Source organism: Taudactylus pleione, unplaced genomic scaffold, assembly GCF_031769625.1.
Source record: "Taudactylus pleione unplaced genomic scaffold, aTauple2 ptg000129l, whole genome shotgun sequence".
NCBI lineage: Eukaryota > Metazoa > Chordata > Amphibia > Anura > Myobatrachidae > Taudactylus > Taudactylus pleione.
In genome coordinates, this window is record NW_028284531.1 from 5415222 (window position 1) to 5430886 (window position 15665).

At 39.3% G+C, this 15665-nt stretch overlaps 1 protein-coding gene across 2 annotated transcripts in view; it reads right to left on the minus strand.

Moving 5' to 3' along the window:
* FBN1 (fibrillin 1) overlaps positions 1 to 15665 on the minus strand; it is a 291935-nt gene that overhangs the window by 193199 nt on the left and 83071 nt on the right. The window lies entirely within an intron of this gene.

Genomic DNA, 15665 nt, shown 5'->3' on the forward strand with positions numbered 1-15665 from the left:
GCTGTTGTTGGCAGTGGGGAGGAGAGGAGAGTTTCAGTGAGAAAAGGAAAAGCACATGAGGGAATATTTAGGTCTAAAAGTAAAGTGGTCTACAGGACTTCTGACGTCACAACCATGTGGCTCGGGACAACAGGGGGATGAGCAAGGGTCAGAACAGGGGGCCCAAAGTGCACAATCATGGGCTCCCTTCGCTCGCCACAGGTTTATATTCCCCCCTCTAAGCCCACGTGGATAGTAACAATGGTAGCTGACTGGCCCTGCCGTAGTGGTCACGTGGTTGTAGCGTCAGAGGTCCTTCTGCCAACTTGGCTCTAGCATCAACCATCCATCTATCTATCTATATATCTATCTTGTATCTATTTTTAGATTGTAAATTCTCCTTTAGATAGTAATCTCTCACGTGCAGGGCCCTATTCCCTAATAACATGGTATTTTCAGGGCCTCACAATTCTCTTAGTGTAGGATAACATAATGAGATCAGCAATTTCTGGTTGGTTAGAGAAGCTGTATACTAGTACGGGATGTAGTCACTATCCTGGTACAGGCAATGCCGGCGGTCAGAATCCTGGCACCAGAATCTTGACAGTAGTTAGAATCCCAACAGCTGCAATCCCAATGGTGAGTGTTAGTGTTTGAATACTTACCTGCATGCGTTGAGATTTCCACTGTCAGAATTACGCTGCCGGGATTCTGACCCCTGGTATTATCAATGCCAAGATCGCATACCCAACCCTACTAGTACATGCTGGCCTGCTAAAATATCTGTGAAAAGCACTGCAACCACCCAGGCCAGGAGGGTCGTAAATAGGTAACGCTTCTTTTGGGCCACCAGTTGCCACTGATTTTCATGTACAGTAAAATCCTTTCAGAAAACTGGCCTAGATAAATGTTTATGCACAAATTTCAGTATAAATACAAATGACAGTCTACAAAAATCCTCTTGGAATACAGAAGATGGTTTTCTCTCCATTTGAGGAGCATCTTTTTATTTTCCTAAAGGTCAAATTATAATCAGTATGGTCAGAGAGAACGCACCTTTGCACATGGATTCCTTCTTTTACAAAGATGTATTTTAATATAGAAATATATTTTCTGCATCAGCTCTAATTCCTGACTACAATCCTGCTATACTGTAAGCTGTCATACTCCCTCTCGTCTTCATGACCATTAAGCAATGTTTGTGCAAAAAGCACATTGCTATTCCACTCAGGAAGAGCAAATATTTGTCCTCAAATGATATTTTTATTAAAATGCAAATGCGTTGCCATGGTCTACATTGCTAACAAATCCCCTCGTGCTTATGAGAATTTGGGTCAGGTCACTTATGGAAGCACAGATGGAACATAGACAAAACTTGTGACTCTGTAACAAATTAATTTTTTATAGGAGAAATGCAAGACCTGAGGTACTAAAGATACACAAAAACAAATCAGGAATACAAATAATAATGTTTTGCTGTATTGCTAAAAAATGTTACAATGCATCAGAATTTTAGCACAGTAATAACTGATAACAAGTGAGAATGATAATAAACAGGAAAATTGGCAGGCCCAAACAGTGTCCCCTGCCCTGCGGTGCCCTGTGCCATGGCACAGGTCGCACTACCCTAGTTACGGCCCTGTATAACACATAACCTTATCACACTAATACAGGAGGGATGCAATTCATATGCCGGCATCCAAACAGGACTACTTACCTACTGATGTCTTTCAACCTGATCCGCTGCCGTCTGTTATGAAGAGCAGCCTGTCTGCTACAGTCCAGTAATAGTATACTGGCTTCTGGTTAGGCTTCTTTCATATAGGCAGAATGTTATCAATCAACAATATGCTGCTGTTAGGCCTAGGAAAGCATTGCTGGACTGTGGTAGACATAAAGAGAACACCAGGATCGTGTGGCACACTAGTCCCCATGTAAGTAATATGTAATACCTAATACTTTGTTTACGGAATTCATCAAATCTGAATTTTCCCTTTTATGGTCAGAAATAGCCTTTATCTAGCTAATAATGCATTATTCAGACAATGGGGAATATACACTAGGTGCTCAAGGTCAGATATTGACTGGAAAACTTTTTTATTTATTTTTTAAAATAAAATAATATACAAAGACATATTTATAAAAAAAACTATGTTAATTTTAATATTAACTTCCTAGTACAGAGTGTATATATATATATATATATATATATATATATATATATATATATATAATATATGTAAATATTTCATTTATGGAATTGTAATATTTACAGAGTTAAACCCTTTGGTTTCTCTTGCACCACACAAACACACAGGGGCATGATTTGTTGTTTCTGTGATTGATTTTTAGTGCATGGGTAGATGATAAAGTACTGTTAGTTCTCGTGGGCATGGTGACAGATGCCAGCTACTGTGGTTGGCCGGTGACTAGGAGGCTGAATTGTGTCTAGCTAGAGAAGGGTCATCTGGTGGTCATCTGGTGTAATCCCGACAAGTCTGCTGTGCTATTTGTGATGTGAAAAGTAAAAGACATAATATTTCCAGCAAGAAGTTGTTGGTGTATCATATACCGGGTGGCAATATTACAATATCAGGAGTGTATCTAGGGGTCCGAGCGCCCCTGGCAAACTAAGGGATTGGCGCCCCTCTCCAATGACTGCTTCTACAAAAAAAAAAAAACACACACTGGGAGTAGTTTAATTCACAAATGTGAAGAAATAGGGAGAGTATAATTTTTATTTTTATTTGTAACATATATATCTTTTATAGAACTTATTCCATTGCAAACCACTATATATACATTTATTTATGCAAAAAAACACAGGAAAGGCTTAAAAACATTGAATCAAAAACAAACAAAATGCATTATGGGTAACATAATTTACATATATTCAAATTGGGCTATCTATACTGCATTATGCTTTTTAACAACTGATACCTACACTTCACCTTTACTTTACTGGCATGATAGATCTTTCATATTTTCCCATATAAAAATGAAGCCAGTCCATATTGATCATGTGTTATTCCCAACATGACATGGGGTTAGCCACCACCTAAAAAGATCATAGCCAGTCCCCCAAAAGGAGAAAAACATAATTTTATTACACTTACACTGGGGGTAGTTCAATTTACATGCCTGTAGAAATAGGGAGACTATATATATATCTATATATATATATATATATAGATATATATATTATTTTTTTTTTTTCAGTTATAACACTTACTACATGAAAAGCACTGTTTATTAATTTCTGTATGTCAACAACACAGGAAAAGAGGGCATCAATAACAAACAAGATGCATTGTGGTCAAGATAATTTGCATATATGCAAATTACCTTGCGAATAGAGCCTTGTGATTGATGTGGTGTTTGCACTCTCTTCCTGCACAGTTGATATATTGGAATTAGTGAGTGGTGATTGGTATGTGTTGGGTATTGTGGGGAATGAAATATATTAGGGATAAAAATAAAAAAAATTTACTCTCCCTAATTTTAAATGTTTCTGATATAAAGGGACATATAAGAAGGCCAATACATCATAACAATGAATGGAGAACACTGATAAGAGCAGAGGAGACAGAAAGAGACCAGTGATCTCTGCTGCAGGACACTGCTAAGAGCAGAAGAGACAGGAGATCATGTGCTAGTGATGCAGAAGAGACAGGAGATCATGTGCTAGTGATGTCAGCCCGCCGTCGCCCCTGGCAAGGGCCATCCAGGCCAATAGGAAGATACGCCCCTGTACAATATACTCACTCACCCTCATTTAAAAAAATAATTTTTAAAGAGCTCGACACAAGAAAAGCAGACAAAATAATAACTTTTATCTTAGTATGATGTTCGCTACCATTAGATTCTGCTTCTAGCCTCCAAAGCTATGGTATCATCTTTATCCAAAATACCAAGTCCACACAAAAACAGTTCTTTACTGGCTGCACATCGACAAGTGGTAGCTGGTAACTGATGTTCTAGAGTCTGCAACTAATGGATTAAAAATGAAGATTTTGTTATCGCTACTTGAACATTCCAATATTATCTCTTCAGTTAAGTTATAATACAAGTCCAGTAAATGGATGGTGGAATTAGACAGTTCAGGAGACATCTCTCCCGTATAAGAACTCTATAAATTTGAAAACATTGTGCCAGCTGCTAAAGAGATTCCTGCACTGCTTGCTGTCTAACTTGCTTATATATTGGCTACTTGATCTGGACATCATTTACTCATCTATAGCCAGCCGCAAGTGAGAGGCTACCTCGATTGCTAGACCACAGGGCTGTACGCACGCAGCAGCCGAAGCGTGCAGCAGGAGCGCTGGGACCTGTGATCTCATGCAGGTCCAGGTAAGACAATAACAGCGGCTCACTCACCACACAGAGTGGCATTTCTGATTTAACCTTGGAAACAGGACAGGTGTGTCACTTGCAGCTGAAAAACCTGCTAAGGATGTAAGTTTTTTTCCTAAACCAAGGTGCTAAAAGCTGACTACTTTCACACAGTGACAATTCAATGAGTCTCAGTCAATATTATCCATACAAAGCTATCCAGTTGTGACATTTGCAGCAGGTGCTGGAGATAAGGCTACTACAAGTCCTTATTTATACGTATGGATGTCTGATATCACATGTTTATATTCATTGTAATTTTATATGTGTAATTTATTGGTACTTTTTAGTTTAATTCTACTTGTCATTAAATGTACATTGTTTAAGATCGAGTTTTTCATTCTCTGCCATATTGCAATCTGTATTTATGTAGAAGCGCAGAATCCTTATGTATTGTTTAGTTTAGGAATTTTTATTTCTGTGTAGCAGCACAAACTCACAGAGGGATTCTGCAGCCGTGAGCTAATTAAAAAGCAACCCATAGTGTTTACTTAAAGTGTATACAGCGCTGGAGCAGTTTTTTCTGATGTTCGTGTAACCAGCTTGAGATGATGTGGGCTTTATCCTACTGGAAGCCAACATTAGAAAAAGGGTAGATTGTGGACACCAGGTGATGCACATGGTCATTAATAATATTCAGATAGGCTGTGGCAGTGAGGGGATTCTCATTTGTATTAAGGTACTTAATTTGTGCCAAAACAAACACTCTCATCCATTTTACAACATTACCAGCCTGAACCATTGACACAAGATAGATAGATCCATGGATTCATGTCAAATTCTGACCTTACTAGCTATCTGCATTTCCCAGCAAAAATCACAATTCATTAGGTGTCATTTTTCCAATCTTCACCTGCCCATGTTTGGTGATCCTATGCTCAATGAAGTCTCAGTTCCCATACTTAGAAGACAGAAGTGGAGTTGAAACTGGTGTGTGACTGCAGTCCATCCACTTCAAGGTCCAACACATTCAGAGATGCTCTTCTAAATAACATTAATAACGCATGATTAGGTGAGTTGCTAATGCCTTCCTGTGACCTTGCACCATTCTCCTCTGACCGCTCGCAATATTAAAGTTTTTTCACCACATACCTGCCACTCACTGAATTATTTTTTGTTTTGGACACCGTTCATTGCATTTCTAGAGACTGTTCAGCATGAAAATCTCAGGTGATACCTTTGGATAGCATCTTTTCAATGTTTCCCATTATTTATCTACATTGACATCTAAACTTGGCCTTGCTGATGAATGCCCCAAATGTCATGCTTCTGGGTCCGGTTTGTTCCATTGCTTCTGGGTGTGCCCTGTCATCACATGGTTTTGAAGACAGATTCACCAATATTCCTCCAAAGTTTTATTGAATTACAGTATGCTGTTCTCACTCCATAATCTGCGGAACTAGACATTGACCCAACTACTTTCTTTTAAATATTTGTTTCTATTGAAGCAAAAAAAACAGTTTACAAAAAATGGTATAACCATCAAAAATAGGCAACAATTCAAACAATCAAAATAATACATTGAGAAAGATGATGAATTAAAGTGCCATAAAAAAATAAGGTGTTACACAAGACAGAAACCCAATTTGCTCTATATAACACAAGGTCCGTACTAGGGTCAATATTACACTGAGGGAACAATGACTGGTGGGTCATTACCAAGTAGTCCAAGGCAATACCAGGTAGCATGCTGAAAAGCTTTAAAAATGTTATACCACAGAGATGGGGTCAAAATAGAAATATTGCTCTCCCTTACCTCTTAGAAGGACTCCACCTTGGTTTCCTTATGAAATAGTGTCTATCCATTCCATTTGGAAAACAAGTAAAGAGTTTATGGTGGTATAACTGGATAGCAGGAGGAGGGGACTGAATTCAATTCTGAAGAATCATTTTCTTGTCCTCCTGCCTCCCCTGGAAATTCACTGTCTCTCGAGAAGTCTTCCCATTATAGCCCATTCCGACATGAAGGGGACAAAATTAATCAAATTGGCATTGGCATGATTTTTAATTGCCCTTCAAAATCCTTGTATCACCGGGGCACTCACAAAAGCGAAATAAGTTTGCTATTGGAGAAAAACGTTTGGGGCATGTGGGTAAGAATAATGAACCCATGATTGTAGCAGATATAACAATTTTGGAAAATAGATAATTTTTAAAAGACTAGCTCTGCCCAACTGAGAAAGGGGCAAATGTCCCAACCTCTAATATTGTCATGCAATCGTCATTCAAAGTATATAGCCGGGTTCTTAGGCAGTTGGATGCCTAAATATAACATACTTTTTTGAGCCCACTGGAAGGAATAAGTTGAGAAATAAGCTGAGCCCCAAGTAGGACAGTGGTGATGGGCACCAAGGCACATAGCTACCGATTTGGACGGGTTTATATGGAATACAGATATGTGGCCATAATCATAAAATTATTTGAGAATAAAAGGAAGGGAGTGGAGAGGTTTACTCAAATACATCAAAAGGTTGCCAGCGTACATGATGTCTTTAAACTTCACTGCGATCAATTTGAATATCAACAACGAGGGAGAGTTCTGATTCAGACAGAAAGATCAAGGGTCAAAAAAAAAAAAGAGGAGGGAGGAAAGAGGGCAACCCTGCCTGGTGCCATGGTGGTGAGCAAAGTTATTACCCCTCACACCAATAATTATGAACTATGTAGTAGGAGGGGGATACAAATATCAGTGTAAGGTGATAAAGGAAGGACAAGGTCTCTGGCTTCCAGGACTGCAAATAGATGTGAACATAGAATAAAGAGAAGACCTTTTTGGTATCAAACCTGAGAAGGAGGGCCTAAGAGCAAGAATGGTCTGCAACAGAGGGTGCAATGGCAGTCCTAATCCCTACCACAGAATGACACCCTGTAACAAAGTATAATTGGTTAGAGGTGATGAGCTCTGTGAGGATGACCCAACTAATTAGGTTTTATCCTAATGTATCCAGTGGAAGGCTCAGAAAAACTCTGACTCGAGTCTGAACAGGCTCCCTGGGTCAAAGTTCTGCCCGGCGCACTGCGACATGAGGTCCGACCGGGACCCCAACCACTCCATTAGGCATCCCAGACGAATTGCCACCTCTCTGTGAAGTTTTCATCCAAATCTATCCAGTGCAAGGCCCAGAACAGGCTCTCTGGGTCAAAGTCCTGCCCATCGTACCCGGGTCAAAGTTCTGCCCATCGTACACCGATCGGGACCCCAACCCCCTAGTATGTCTTCTGGGATCCAATGTTACCACACTGTGAAGTTTTCAGGCCAAATACATCCAGTGGAAGGCTCAGAACAGGCTCCCCAGGTTAAAGTTTTGCCCAGCATACACCAACGGTAGATCCAACTGGGACCCTAACCCCCCGAAAACCTAGACAGGATCCAAATGAACCACCTCGCTTTGGTTTCATCCAAATTGGTGCAGGGGTGTCCGAATGCATAACCGGACCGATAAACAAACTAACCAATTAATTTTAGATATAAGATTTGTTGCTTTGACGCATTGTTGCGTTGTCGCTATGTGGTCTAATAGCTTGCTTTTCAATACTAAATAACTATGTAAGATTTGTCAGCTTTACCTTGAGAGCTGTGGAAGATATTCACCAACAAACAAACAAACTTTTATACATATAGATGATGTTCCAACGATATCCAGTATTTTTTCTGAAGAGTACTTAGAGATATGTCCACATTCATCTATCAAAGCTAAGTCGCGATACACAACGCGGGAGCTCTGTGTGACTCTGTAGCGTTGAGCGTCTTTTCATGTGACTTTTTACCTTCAAATGTGTCTTATTTGCACGGCAATGCGAATAGATGGCTCAAGCAGCTTCTGCCGATTAAAATGATAGGCGGCATGCCTATGTTCCGTGTGTGACTGTTACAGCCACTGACACTGTACCGTAGCATTCTGCATGCAAATACACCCGCACTCGCTTATACAACATAGGCGTGTTGCATATCATTTTAATTAACAGAAGCTGCTTGTGCTATCTATTCATATCGCTGTGCAAGTAAGACGCATTTGAAGGTAAAAGGTCACTCTGCGCTACTGAGTCACGCCGCGGCATGGTGCAACTAGAAGGCTGTTTAACGATGTATGAGGATGTTCTCATTTGTTATGTATTTGTACTGATATTTTCTGTTTGTGCTTCAATAAAAATTGTTTTGAAACTGAAGCTCTTGGCCATGCCTGCATGCTTTTATGTATTGAGTTACTGCCATATGATTGACTGATTAGATATTTGCAATCACTAATATGTCTAAATAATATGCCACTGATTGTACATTTAGATACTAAGGGGGGATTCAATTCAATGTGATGATGAATAGCCGCGGGTGACAGCTATTCAATTCAAAGCTATTCAACTCAATGCAATGTTTGGGCGGGCTAAAGGGTTTTTTTCTCGCATCCCCTGGAGCTAACAGCCTCGCGTCCAGGACTTTAGTCGGAGAGTGCCGGTTCTCGTGACTAAACACCTAGGTTAAGTTGCGAGAACCAGCATTCTCTGACTTAACCAATTCCCGACCAGGCAAACAGTGCGTGTATTGAATAGCTCGGGGAGCTCCTTCCTGCGGATGCACATCATTGCATTGAATTGAATTCCCCCCTATGCTGGAGCACAAGATACTGTACATAGTTATAGGATTTGTGCTAAGGTCATATTCATTTGCATGTTTTATAAATAGCTCAGATCAAGGTTATCCCTACTATATAGATGCTGCATTAAAGGAACATGGTGTCTAATTATCTTGTGGCTGGGTAAGATCATAGCTTTTAAATGTAATTTTGTTTCAAAGCTATCATACCTTTATCAAACTCTTTCAGTGAAGTTCCCCCCAAAACATCTCTCTCCATTCTCAAGAAGCAGAGAAACAGGTGGTTGGGGATTATTTGACCTAAAACTCTATTACCTTCCCTTGCATCTAAGCAAAATAGTGGCCACCTTCGCCCCTCGTAATACTATAGCTTGGTTTGATATTAAAACTCATTTTAATAATTTCAAATTTCTCTCATCCTTGCGGCAGAAACCAAAGACTTAGAGGCTCCCTCAATTGGCTCTACTTTTGTAGACTGAAATTTAAAGTCACCTCTGAAGACTCAATCTTAACTCCAACTTGGGACAACCCAGTATTCCCCCATTACAGGTCCTATTTTAAAGCTTGGATGCAGAGAGTTATAACAGCTGTTCATGATTTGGCAGTGCAGTGACATTGGGTATCTGTGCATGACATTCAGCAGAAGGTCTCCTTTTTTAGAACTATGTTTTTTCCAATTCTTTTAGGTGATCCATTTTCATATCTCACTTCCTCCAACCGATACCCTCTGAGATTTATCTCCATTTGAGAATGTTTACTTGATGTCTTCACTGAAGAAAGATTTAATATATTGTATACACATTTTGATGATATATGATGTCCTTGACTTCCAGATCCATCATGAAAGAGAATGGGAGAGGGACCTGGGCCACGACCTGACAAGTCATGTTGGTGGTAGGTCAGAGAGACAGTTGCCATAAGCTCTATATACACCAGAATTAAGGAAACTTTATACACAATCTACTATAAGTTGTTTCCGACAGCTAGCTCAGTCAGCTGGATAGGGTGTGGTTAGGGTGTGGTTAGCACATATGGTGGACTTGTCCATGCATTGTTCATTCTGGGAGACGCCAACTCTATTATCAACTCAATGTTGGATTAACATATAAAGATCCCTGGTGCTTTCTCTGCTCCTGACCTCCACAGGATGTTAGCAATGAAAGTTTCCTATTTATTGCCAGCAGTCAGGCCCTGATAGCTAAGAATTGGAAACAACCAGAACCTCCTTCAATTTCAGCTTTCAATAACCATGTATGGCATGTAACATGCAAGGAAAAGATCACATCTTCTTACACGATGAACAACAGTTGAAAAGATATGGGCTCATTGGCTCAAATACAGGGACAAGATAGAGCACTTCCTACCCTAGGGCTTGAATGAATAACCATCTAAAGTCCCCGTGGGCTTGTTATTCTTTCTTGGATCCCCTGCCAAGTGGACCCAAACCTTCAACTGTGAGTTCTGTTGTGTTTCACCTCGTCTTACTTTGTACTTGTCCCCTCTTCCCTTCCTCCTGCTCCCTCTAGTCCCTATCATTATAGTAAACTGTTTGGAGATACTGTTGTGTTTACTCAGATATTGTATATGTCTTTTTTGTGTCTCTCCAATAAAATTTCAAATTAAAAAAGAGGAACAAGGTGTTAGTGACAGAGTTTAAAAAATAATATTTGAAAAACACATAATAAAAAATTCCACAAATAGACAGGGTGAACGTCATAATTGCAAGTGTTGTCCATAACAATATAAAAAATAAAAACAAGAGTATAAGTAGTGAAATATGAATAGGTGGACAAAAATTTAGAACAGCTGACATATATACAAGCTGTTCACCTCTACTTGGGATATTCCCTCTTATGAAGCATAATGTCTTTTTTCAGTCTTATCTTCAAAACGGTCTCCTGTATAGCTCTCTAAGGATGCGCTCTTTTGTTGGCTTCTTAAATATATAACAGTATCCAACCTGCATAGTTTTAAGTGTTGTGTGCTCTATTGTGTTTGTAGCCATGTGAAAAGCTTTGCGGTAATTAGTACTACAAAGTCTGTCGAGGCACATTGCATCTTTGAACCACAAGAAAATGTGCAAATTTCCGTAGCAAAAAGAGTGACTCTTTTTGGTCATTTCAAATGTTGCAGCTATGCAGATGGGAAGCTTTGTTTTTATCCTAATTATCATTGTTATAATTTCACAGAATAAGTAGACTATTCCACTATAATCTAATAAAACATAACAATGCCCTCATTTGTCCTTCCATTCCTTAAAGTTTATTCCTGTGCTTTTGTGAAATTATGAGCTATATTCAATAAAAATTAAATTTTATTATGGTAATACCCACATCCACTTTTTTTTATTCATTAAGAATATGCAGAATTGGTGGAAAAAATGGGCATATGAAATATGGAGTAGTCCCAGATTATTTTACTTTACTTGTTCCTTGACTGAAAAAACTAATGTTAAAAAAAATATATGGACTAGGAAAGAGAACAACTCAAGGCACGTTGAAGTAACTTTTTCATTCCTATTCTTTTACAGAATATCCCCTCTGAGACGTAGGCTAATAAGAATTATTACTCATAATAAGATACAGATAGCCACATAGTTTTGAGGTTACAAAACAATTACTTTGCAGGAAAATATCTCCTATAAATTCTGTAAACTCTGATGCAGTAAGGAAACATTACCTAAAGTGAAGATACTAACAGAAGCTGATTTAAAGAGCAGCATATACGTCAATTTGGAGGCGGGGCTACTCTGGTCTCTTGGCGCAGAACAATATGGTTTAATCATATGCTTTTCTTGCATTTTAGTTTTTGTTGAGCAGGAAGTTTAACAGAGCAGCTGAGCATTTTACAATCTTTTGAAAAATGTGAAAAAAGGGATGTGAACTCTAGCACACCCTGTAAAACATACATTTCTTACCAAGAATATGTGCAGTGTACATTAGGTCAATACTTACTCACTTTCTTTGGACATCTACCAAGTAGCTCCACCTCTTATAACAGAGATTTGTGTAAGCAAGCTGAGGAGTAGCAGTTGGGTCTTGATAATATATCGGTGGCTCATGTCTTAACCCCCACAAGGAATTGGCAACGAAAGTTACAATATCGTGTCTCAACATTTTGAAAGGTTAAACAAGAAAAAAAATGTTTGCAGAAACTAAGGAACTAACTCATACAGAATGTAAATAGTAATGTGCTGTGGAGTTTTTAATTGGTTTAGATTTTTAAACAACCAGGTTAGTTAATGACAAGTTGAATAAACACCAAGATACTAACGCCTCGCCACACTGCACTTTCCAGCAAGTGTAATTCAACCTTTCAACATGTTGCAAGGCAGTAATGCTGAAGTCATAAAACATGAGCTCTACCAACTGGATGACAAGCAGTAATAAGCGGCCAGTGAAGCGACCCACTATTACATCTGAGCGGGCACTAATTAAAGTAGTGAATTTGCAACAGAGGTTTTATTTTGCTTGTAATGAGAGCTGGCATTGCTGTTGGTGTGCAAGCTATGCCAATAGTTAATCTGCTATAATAAAAGTGTTCTACTGAGAGAAGAAACAAGGAAATGTAGCTGCTAGTCTAAAAAAGTACAAAAAAAAAACCACAATAATATTGCACACAAATAAATGATGGATAACAATAGGTAGACCATTAACAATAGTTTTCATATTATGGTTATCAAGATTGTCCAGGATACTAGTGGTGAAATACCCATATCAACCACTTTCTCCTTCAAATGAGCCAAGGCTCTGCTACAACCCGAGACAGTCAGTAGGATGAGAAGTCATCAGTGAGAGCAAACAGGGTGGTTCGGGCAATGGGATAGCCAGGCTGGCTGGCTGGCAATTGGCACTGAACATGGTGCCGAATTACAGCAGAAAAGCGGGTCGGGAACAAACTAAAGGTCAGGACAGGAACAAGCAAAATTCAGCATAGGTAGTACACCATCCATATCCATAGATATGGATATTATATATATATATATATATATATATATCCGTGGCAGAAATTGGAAAGGCACTCTCAGACGTATAGGTAAATAAAACATCAACACTCCACGTGTATGCCAACGTTTCAGAGGATTTTAACCTCTTTTATCAAGACATCATCAATAATGAATACAAAAACAAACAAATATATAGTAACTCACCCGTGCGGCACCTCCACGCTCCCTCCGTCCGGCATCCACGATGTCATCGCCTGCGCCCAGACTCCAGCGTCGCGGCGCCAGCCAGGGGGCGTGGATCAGAAGCGTGACCCGTCACCATGACAACCTATCAACACAAGACAGGTCAATGTAAAACCTGTGTGTAGATAGATATAGAAACACATGTGTAAACAAAAAGTAGCTGGAACAAATAGATATACATTATACTAACTAGTATATAACAAAAATTGAACAGAAAAAGGAAACATAAAATGCAGTAGAGAAGCCAATGTCCTGTCAAGTTGGACATGGAAAAGATGGACATAATATGTAATCTATTATGCAGAGCAAAATGGTAGGGAGGGAAGCTAAACTACTTATAGAAAACATGTAAAAGACATGCTTTCATTGAGCCCATGTGGATACAAGGTGTTTAACCTATGTATCCACCTGGATTCCTTTTGCAGCAGTAGACGTCCCCTATCTCCACCTTTAACGTGGGGGGGAACTCAATCGATCATCTTATATTGAAGTGTGCTGAGACCATGTTTATGGTCCCTGAAGTGCCTAGCAACCGGCTGTTCGGACGTTTTACCTTCAATGGCTGCTCTGATATGAGATCTGTGCAGAGCCATGCATTATTTGAATTGCCTCATGGTTTTCCCAATATAAAGTAAACCACAAGGGCACCTAATGTAATATACTACAAACCTGCTGGAGCAGGTTAGGGGAAATTTAATAAGGATTTTTTTTGCCCGAATGGGGATGCACAAATGAATCTCCTATTTCTAAAAAGCTGCAGGTAGTGCACCCAATGCAGCGATAATTTCCTGGTTTACGGGACAAGAAATGACCACCAAGTCTTTGATGTTTTTACCACGTCTAAAGGATGGCAAAATGGTTGTATTTTTTAAAGCAGGCAATGATGTATCATCAGCTATTATGGGCAATATTTCTCTTGCTGTTTTTACTAACCATGAGGCAATTCAAAGAACGCATGGCTCTGCACAGATCTCATATCAGAGCAGCCATTGAAGGTAAAACGTCCGAACAGCCGGTTGCTAGGCACTTCAGGGACCATAAACATGGTCTCAGCACACTTCGATATAAGATGATCAATTGTGTTCCCCCCACGTTAGAGGTGGAGATAGGGGACGTCTACTGCTGCAAAAGGAATCCAGGTGGATACTTAGGTTAAATACCTTGTATCCACATGGGCTCAATGAAAGCATGTCTTTTACATGTTTTCTATAAGTAGTTTAGCTTCCCTCCCTACCATTTTGCCCTGCGTAATAGATTACATATTATGTCCATCTTTTCCATGTCCAACTTGACAGGACATTGGCTTCTCTACTGCATTTTATGTTTCCTTTTTCTGTTCAATTTTTGTTATATACTAGTTAGTATAATGTATATCTATTTGTTCCAGCTACTTTTTGTTTACACATGTGTTTCTATATCTATCTACACACAGGTTTTACATTGACCTGTCTTGTGTTGATAGGTTGTCATGGTGACGGGTCACGCTTCTGATCCACGCCCCCTGGCTGGCGCCGCGACGCTGGAGTCTGGGAGCAGGCGATGACATCGTGGATGCCGGACGGAGGGAGCGTGGAGGTGCCGCACGGGTGAGTTACTATATATTTGTTTGTTTTTGTATTCATTATTGATGATGTCTTGATAAAAGAGGTTAAAATCCTCTGAAACGTTGGCATACACGTGGAGTGTTGATATTTTTTTACCTATACGTCTGAGAGTGCCTTTCTAATTTCTGCCACGGATATTGTTACAGTCTGAGGACTGTTGGAAGGAGCACCCAGCATCTATTTATCTAATAGGAGTGCCGGGCAAAAGACTGCACATATTATATATATATATATATAAATAAAAGAGGGGGAATTGACTGTGAGCGACAAATTCCGCTTAATATGTGCAAACAATTAGGTGTAAAGTGCTGGTTGAAATACATGATGTGCTTATCCATACAATAAATACAAACCATAATTTAAAAAAATATATGACTATTAAAGTGCATGGTGCTAAGTAGTGCAGTAAAACAGTGCACATATTAAACGGAATCTGTCGCTCACAGTCAATTCCCCCTCTTTTTTAAGTACCAGGTAGTATATCACCAATACTACTTATTATTGACAAAGAGCTGACGCCCTCCCACTGTCTCCAGGGCCCTTCCGCAGCATATACCAAAGTTGGTTTTTCACCGTGATACACCTTGTTACTGGCGCCAAATCCATTTAGAATTTCACACATATATATATATATATATATATATATATATATATATATATATATAATTTTTGGTAATAATAATAATAAAAAATAAGATTTTTGCACATCAGTTCTCTACTGCTAATCACAGATTCAGCCATTCGGGATTCAGGTGGAATGACTATATCTGTTTGTATGACGGAAGTATTAGGAACCATTCTATTTATCACTGCCCACTTCATATGTATATGATATGACAATGATTTACTCAGGACGGGCCTGTTGCAGAGCTGAACAAAAGTCGGCCTTAAATGTACCCGTGTTGCATGCACA